A 9,602-nucleotide genomic window follows, 5' to 3' on the forward strand; every position below is an offset into this window, starting at 1 on the left:
TTTCAGAAGGGCTTACGGCGATTCCCAAGGTACTTGTTAGCGGAGAGGTTCCTGGTGCTCTTATTGAAGTCCGGCAGGGCTTTGAACCGTCTAAGCTTGTTAGGGTAGAGGTTTCTCTTAAGAAAAAGTAAAAGTCCAAGCATGTAGCTCCTGTGGCCAGGGATCCCCATAAGAGTAGCAGAATTTCACTTTGGTTCTTTTTAAGTCCCTTATGGCCTTAAAGCCCCCAAAAGGTTATCTATTCCTTTAGCTGTTCCTGTTCTTCAACTCCCTCTGAAAGGCTTTGGGAGGCTGACTCTTCTGATGAAGATATGGGATTGGATTGTGGGGAAGAATCCTTAGTGTATTGTTCTAATATCTCTTCTCCTGTTGCTCTAGGGTCAGAGGATGAGGGTACTCTTTCTCTGGATTCCCCTATTGAAGAGCTTTCTTTTGGTGACATTATTGTAAAAATAATGGTTGTTAAAATGATGGAGCACTTTCAATGAGGAAAGTTCATAAATATCTGATGTCCAAAAGAGGTATTATGCCCTTTTACAAATGGTCTCTCCTAAGCCTTCTGAAGTCCCTCCTGTGCAGGAAGCCCTTCTGGACTCCTTTTTCTACTGTTCCTCATGTTCTTGAGTCCCAGCTTTCTGCACCTAAGAAATCTGACAGGTTTTACAAAAAACATGAGACAGTAAAATTTTTTATATAAAAATCTCTTCTCTGACTGCAATCATTTCTGTGTCTGCTGATAAACCTTCCAAATTACTGTTTTATTCCAGACTTCTCCTTTCTGACGAGGACAGTAGAGCTATGGTAAGTATGGGCAAAAAGTTTATAACTGTGTCACATTGGCTTGCTGAGCCATAAACTACCAGATCCATGTGACCAAGTGTGGTCTGACTGTTCTGACTAAACTTGGTGGTACTTTGACTGACATACCTGACTCTGAAGCTAAGAATTTTTCTACTTCTTTATTAAGTTCTGCTTGTCAGATGGCATGCCATTCTGTCAAATGCAGTTATGACACTAGCGATGTAGGCCATGTCAGATTCTGTTATATGCAGGTACTCCTGACTTGAGTTACTTTCTCTTTCTGAAGATATAATAGCCAAGTTGTTGGATTTTCCCTTGGAATCCTAGAATCTGTTTGGTTCTGCTGCTGCACAGATTTTTAAAAACCTTACAGGATAAGGTTATGCAAGACCTCAGACAGATTTTTCTTTCCCTTATCCCTAAGTTAACCGTCTAAATCCTCTATTGTAAGTTGACAGCAGAAGCTTCCCTTAAGGGGTAGGTGTTACATAACACTGACAATTAATCCCCCCCCCCCAGATGCAACATTCTACGTCTTGACAGAACATGTAGAAATGAGGAGGCATTGCCTTAATTTACTTAGACCTCCTAACCCTATCCCCTCTACCTATCCGTCCCTCCTCATTTTACCCAGCAGAAGTCATTATCGCCAAATGCAAACTTAAAGACCATAAAACCCTAACTATAGTCACCATTTACATATCCTCAGGAGAGAATATACCCTTATTAGAACAGATCCTCTACTGGATATCTGACAGTATACTTAATGAAACCATAGTACTAGGCAATGTTAACATCAGTTGGCTACCCTTCACCTCTAACAGTCCAACCATCAGCATAAACCTACATGGCTACACTCAACTTATCTCTGCTCCCACCTATCATTATAAACCCACCGATTCCAGTTCTATCCTAGACCGGATTCTTGTCTACAATCCAAACCTCTGTCACCACCATGAATCTCTACCAGATTCCATTAACGACCACTGTCCAATACGTGGCCAAATATACTTCCCCCACCTTTCTAGACCATACATATTTAAAGAATGCCATAGGCTAACAAACTTCAACCCTGACACATTCAATGATTCTCTCACCTCAATTGACTGGTCCTTCTTATCTCTCCTACCTCTTGATGAAGTTGTTCTACAATTTAACTCAATCTTTCTAAACACACTTAACTCTCTTGCTCCTCCCAGAACTATAAGAGTCAAATCTCGATGTTTCCCATGGCTCACTAACTCTACTCACACTGTTATGCATAACAGAGACTCTGCCTGGAAACTTTGGGCTAAGACCAAATCTCCCACCCACTACCAAAAATATAGGGAACTCTGCAACATGACCAAAAAACATATAAACATTGATAAAAAAAACTTCTAGCAGAAACCCAAGAAAGTTCTGGAACACTATCAACCAAATTCTCCACCCAGGGAATCCCGCAACTCCTAACTCCCACCCAAATAACACACCTCAAGAAACTGCATCCATTTTAACTCTTACTTTATTGATACTGTCAGCAAACTTATGCAAAGTTCGTACCCAAATGACCTCTTCCCACCACCCCCCACTGCAAAACAACCCCGTCTCACTAAAACCAGTTTCTACTAGCCACGTTAAAAATCTCCTTCTCAAGCTTAAACCATGTCCCCCATCCACTGATAACCTGCCATATCTCTTCCTTAAGGCTGCTGCTAACTCAATAGCATATCCTTTTTCCATCCTCATAAACTGCTCAGTAAGTGAATCCACAGTCCCTACTCTCTAGAAACAGTTCTATACCACACCCATCCATAAAGGTGGAAACTCTGCAGAGCTCTTTAATTTTCAATCTATTGCTATACTTTCTCCACTGTCTACAATTCTAAAAAAATGTGTACATAAACAAATCATGACCTATCTCGCACAAGAAAAGCTGCTCACCCCAACCCAGCATGGCTTTCGCCCCCACCGCAGCAACACTACAGCCCTTATTTCCTTTACTCACTCCTCCCTAGCCAGAGACAATAATAAACCAGTGTCCTATCTCTTTCTTGACCTCTTCAAAGTCTTTGACACTGTCTCTCAAACCATCCTCCTTTCCAAACTTTCTCACCTCAATCTTTCCTCAGCAACTATCTTTTTTTTTTTGAACAGCTACCTCTCTGACAGACAGCAAAACATCAAATGGCTGTCTGCTCTTTCTCTCTTCCTCCCCATCAAAATGGGTGTCCCACAAGGCTCAATTTTAGGTCCCCTTCTTTTCAGCATCTTCACTAACCAACTTTACACATCCTGTTCTCAGTCATCCCTCATATAGTATGCTGACGACTCCACAGGCATGTCTGTTCCCAACAACCTCCCTGACCTGCTCACCCTAATGCAAAAATCTTTCAACCTTACTAAAAAATGTCTTGCTAACAACCAACTTGTACTGAACCCGAAAAAGACAAAACGTCTACTCTTCCTCCCTAAATCCCTCTCCCACCTCAAATCCACATTCACAATTTCTTCCCTTAACAACACTGTTATCATGGCAGAAACCCACACTAAGCTTTTTGGGGCAATCATAGACAACCAACTTAAATTTGACCTCCCTGTGCTACACTGTATCAAGAAGACCCACCAAAAATTTGGCCTACTGTATAGAAACAAAAGGTTCCTCACAACAGACACCAGAATCTCGCTTGACCATCTATATGTCCTCCCTAACCTCTTCTAAAGCTGTAAATCTTAAAAAATGTACAGTCCTCACTCCTTTCCAAACTTGAAACCACCTACAACAAAGTTCCTTGGTTTGCAGTCAGTATGCTTTCTAAATCTCACCACTGTCATGCTCTTTAGACACTCAACTGGCTTGAGTTTCCCCACAAACTTCTGCTTACTCAACTACTACTCATCCATTCTATCCTGTATAAGCCCTGCTCCTGCCCCGACATCTCCTCACTTGTCATACTCTACACCATCCCAGAACCCTCAGACCAATGTCTCTTACAGATTCACAAACCCAGAAAATCCATTGGCCATAATCTGTACAGCTATTATCTCACCTTTTCATGGAACAAGCTTCCCATGACGCACACAAATATTACACAGGCCCATGAATTCAAGAAAACTCAAAAACTACCCAAGCAGCACCTGGACTTGTCACTGTAATCACCTCACTTGAACCCCATCCTTTCTACCCCCATACTGTGCACCTTTCCCCTCTTTCCTCCATTGCCTTATAAAAAGTAACCTGTTCATATAGTATGATGGTCTCTAACTACTGTCCGTGCTCCTTCAGTTCTTAAACCTAGGAACCTGCTTACCTATATTCTGTTGCAATAAACCTGTTAATATAAATAACTGAAAAATAAAAAACGGCCACACGAAGAAAAGGCAAGCTTCAAGGCTGAACAAATATAAACCAGATAGCCGTTTATTCAGTGTTGGGAAAACTTCCCCACCTTCTTCAGACAAATATTTTACAAGTCTGATGAAATCTCAAACAATTAAATACTATACATTGCTATGACATCACAACTAATTATTACCAATAAAACAATTAATTAACTTAACTCTAAAAATCTTTTAACAAGCATAAAATACATAAAATGTATGCATGTATTTGAAATATTTAATACATAAAATGTATCAAAACCAAAAGGTTAGCAGCAAGCAGGCAAGATGTATTGAAATAAAATTATAAAAATAACCCCAAACTCCATTTTGCTGGTGTATATCAAATAAATAAATAAGCCTTCAAATTAACTATCTTTCAAAAATTATCTTTCAAAAATTATATGCCATAACATAACCAACTACACTAAAGTAGTTAATGTTGAAAAATATCAAAATTACTAACACCCAATATTCCATTGTATCATTATATGGATGTGTATATATAAATATGTATAAATATGTATAACTATGTATAAATATTAGCTACTTGAAAAAAACCCCCTTCACTTTACAATATATGTATATATATATATATATATATATATATATATATATATATATATATACATATATATATATATATATATACCAAAATGTGTATATATATTGAAAAAATATTATTATCTACCTAAAGCAAATAATTTAAGAAAACATTTGATGGACAATATCTCATTTAGACCTGGAACAGTATATGAGGCAGTCTGAATCTGCCACAAAGCTTCCTGTTGTTCTAACACTATTTGCCACCCCCCTCACCTGAGGTTGTACTTGTTGTAGCACTAAAAGAGAAAGGCATGATCTTCATTATGGAAAATATGTTTTGCCAGTGCGTTATTTAGATCTCTTCTCAGCGTAAAGATGTTCAGGTTTGCCTATATAAAAGGCGAACATTTTTACTGCATAGACCACTCTATTAGAACTACAATTGAATGTTCCATTAAGACGATATTCTTTCCCAGCCAATTTGATGTTATTGCCAACATGAATATGTTTACAATATTGGCAAGCACCACATTTTCTCATCCCAACATTCTTATTGTTAGGTTTAGTTTTTCTCAATTCTAAAAGTTGTTTCAAATTTTGACCTCGCCTATAAGTTACAATAGGCCTTTCACCTACCAGGTTAGCTAAATGCTGGTCATCTAAGATGATCCTCAACAATATTAAAAATTGCATTGGCACAAGTTAGAAAATTGTCAACTAAAATTCTACTAGTTATGTTTCCTCCTCCAAGGAGTGGTTTAAAATGTCCGGACTCTCTTTTTGTATACACTTCTTGTTTTAAATCCTCCACAAAGTTAAAAGGGTAGCCAAGTGCCAAAAACATGAATTGAATGTTCTCACATTCAGTTGTGAAGTCTGCTGATTCAGAGACCATTCGGGCTGCCTGGACAAATTGACCTTTGACTACACTTTTTTTCTGATGTAAAGGATGAGAGCTAGTAAAATGTAAATAAGTGTTAGAAAAAGTAGTTTTCCTATAGATAGTTGATTTAAATCTCTTCATAACATCATCTTTACTTATTCTAACATCGAGAAAGGTTGTCTCATCCGAACTAACCGAATGAGTAAATTCCAAAAAGTGTGTCATACCAGATAACTTCTCTATAAAGACTGGGATAAATTCATAAGAGCCTTTCCATAGAAAGAACATGTCATCTTGGTACCTAGTGTACCAAGTGACATGTTGTTGGTATAATTCATTTTGGAAAAGGCATTGATGTTCCTAGAACGCTATTGGCAAATGTGCATCCACACGGTGAACCCATAGCTATCCCACTGGTTTGGAGATAGAAATTATCCTTAAAAATTAAAAATTATTTTTAAGTATAATATCCAGCAATGTTTCCACCAAATACATATTTTCCTTAGATGCCCCTTTACGGAGCATAAAATCTACTGTCCACTGGATACCTAACTCATGTGGGATAACAGTATATAAGTCTTTGATATTCACCGTGAGGAAAATAAAAGTGGGATCATAAGGAATTTTATTGATGTTTTCTAAAAAGTTCCAAGAATCCTTGCAAATTTGCACTTCTTTTTTAAGTAATGGTTTAAGAATGCTGTCAACTAATTTCACTGAAGCATATGTAACAGACCCCCTCCCATCCACTATTGGTCTGAAGGGAGGGTCCACTAAATTTTTGTGGATTTTGTCCCAAAAGAGTTGGAATCCTAGGAGCTGGCATGATAAGATATTGTAATATATCATGATCTATAGTACCTTCTAAAAATAAATCATCCAGAAATTCCTGATTTTTAGTTGCAATGTTCACCTCATTAATACTTGAAAGAATATAGGGACCTGTATTTAGGTATTCCAACATCTTGTTTTCATATTCAAAATTGTCCATCATGATCAAACCCCCACCCTTATCAGGGGCCATAACATAATTTGGCATTCATTAAGCAACTGAATGAATGCCAATTCATTATTATTCACATTCAGTTTCTTCCGCCTGTTTCTCCCTGACAGAAAGTGTTGGCTATCTGCCATAGTTCTCAGATCTAACTCACACATTTTCTCAAAAAGATAGAGAGTGTTGCTGAGTGGAGGGTTAAAAATACTAGAAACCCTGAGTGCTAAGTAAAGAAGGGGTGTTTCCTAGTGAAGATGTAAGATTTAATTTGCGGACATACAATTTTAAGTCCACAATGGTGTTCACAAGGTTACATTTTCTGTCTGGAACAAAGGACAAACCTTTTGCAAAAAAATTAACAATACTTTCATCGATTGTTAAAACTGTATAATTATAGATTTTAAAGTCTCCATTTGAGTTATACAAAATTGTTGGCCTCTGTGTAACAGTCACTACATCATTGGGGTCAGTTGTATCATCAATCAACGTCTCCGCTGATTGCCCCTCTTCTTCCTCTGGTTGCGTCCACGATAGTTGTTGTTCGATGATGCATTTCATGTAGTGTTGACCCTGTGAAAACCCTGATTACCCTCTTCCCCAGGCGCCCCCTCATCAGGAATCCGAGCGTTATTATTGGCATTCTGGCCATTATAGTTGTTATTTGCCCCATTATTCCTTAACCGTTCGCTTCTGCGAACTGGTTGTGGTTCACTTTCACCCATGCCAACACTGGTGTTAACATTACAATCAAAGTTCTCAGTAATATTCTCTTCTATGGGTTCCTGTCTCCATGCTGCAACTTGACCCAATGGGGGTGGGGGGTAGGCTCTATGATTTTGATAATCAGACATATCCCTATCTATCTTCCGTTTTTTGTTACTGACCATTTTATTAATAGAAGTTTCAATGCTGGTTAGTTCGGATGAGACAACCTTTCTCGATGTTAGAATAAGTAAAGATGATGTTATGAAGAGATTTAAATCAACTATCTATAGGAAAACTACTTTTTCTAACACTTATTTACATTTTACTAGCTCTCATCCTTTACATCAGAAAAAAAGTGTAGTTAAAGGTCAATTTGTCCGGGCAGCCCGAATGGTCTCTGAATCAGCAGACTTCACAACTGAATGTGAGAACATTCAATCCATGTTTTTGGCACGTGGCTACCCTTTTAACTTTGTGGAGGATTTAAAACAAGAAGTGTATACAAAAAGAGAGTCCGGACATTTTAAACCACTCCTTGGAGGAGGAAATATAACTAGTAGAATTTTAGTTGACAATAATTTTTCTAACTTGTCATTTTTTTTCACTTTTTGTACTGATGCCAATGCAATTTTTAATATTGTTCGTAAGAATTGGAGGATCATCTTAGATGACCAGCATTTAGCTAACCTGGTAGGTGAAAGGCCTATTGTAACTTATAGGTGAGGTCAAAATTTGAAACAACTTTTAGAATTGAGAAAAACTAAACCTAACAATAAGAATGTTGGGATGAGAAAATGTGGTGCTTGCCAATATTGTAAACATATTCATGTTGGCAATAACATCGAATTGGCTGGGAAAGAATATCGTCTTAATGGAACATTCAATTGTAGTTCTAATAGAGTGGTCTATGACAGTATGTAAAAAATGTTCGGCCTTTTATATAGGCAAAACCGATAGACCACTCAAAAAAAGATTATATGAACATCTTTACGCTATTGAGAAAAGAGATCTAAATAACGCACTGGCAAAACATATTTTCCATAATGAAGATCATGCCTTTCTCTTTTTAGTGCTACAACAAGTATAACCTCAGGTGAGGGGGGGTCCCTGGCAAATAGTGTTAGAACAACAGGAAGCTTTGTGGCAGATTCGTACTGCCTTATATACTGTTCCAGGTCTAAATGAGATATTGTCTATCAAATGTTTTTTTAAATTATTGGCTTTAGGTAGATAATAATTTTTCAATATATATACACATTTTGGTATATATATGTATATGTATATATATATATATATATATATATATATATATATATATATATATATTGTAAAGTGAAGGGGGGTTTTCAAAGTAGCTAATATTTATACATAGTTATACATATTTATACATATTTATATATACACATCCATATAATGATACAATGGAATATTGGGTGTTAGTAATTTTGATATTTTTCAACATTAACTACTTTAGTGTAGTTGGTTATGTTATGGTATATAATTTTTGAAAGATAATTTTTGAAAGATAATTTTTGAAAGATAGTTAATTTGAAGGCTTATTTATTTATTTGATATACACCAGCAAAATGGAGTTTGGGGTTATTCTTATAATTTTATTTCAATATATCTTGCCTGCTTGCTGCTAACCTTTTGGTTTTGATACATTTTATGTATTAAATATTTCAAATACATGCATACATTTTATGTATTTTATGCTTGTTAAAAGATTTTTAGAGTTAAGTTAATTAATTGTTTTATTGGTAATAATTAGTTGTGATGTCATAGCAATGTATAGTATTTAATTGTTTGAGATTTCATCAGACTTGTAAAATATTTGTCTGAAGAAGGTGGGGAAGTTTTCCCTACCGAAAGTGCTCACTAAACACTGAATAAACGGCTATCTGGTTTATATTTGTTCAGCCTTGAAGCTTGCCTTTTCTTCGTGTGGCCGTTTTTTTATTTTTCAATATAAATAACTGCACCTCCTGTGACAAAAAAGACAAACTGCTTTTTGTATGTACTGTGGACCACTGATGACTATCTAAATACTTGTATTAATGTCTTTTAGCTGTTTTTTTCTTACTTGCACTGTAATGGTTGTTACTTGATTATTTTATTTGTGCTAATTTGCTTAGTTGTACTGTGGGGCTTTTCTTCCCAGGCCTTCAATGAAAAAGGGCAATAGCTCAGTCGGACTATCCTGGTCTACAAATGTCAGGCAAGTAATAATAAATAAATAAGAGATCTTCCAAAAGGATGTTTCCTGATAAACTTGCTCAGGATTGTAGAAGTCAAACGTCCTCTTATCCT

Source organism: Protopterus annectens, chromosome 14.part0, assembly GCF_019279795.1.
Source record: "Protopterus annectens isolate FY-2018-M chromosome 14.part0, PAN1.0, whole genome shotgun sequence".
NCBI classification, from domain to species: Eukaryota; Metazoa; Chordata; order Ceratodontiformes; family Protopteridae; genus Protopterus; species Protopterus annectens.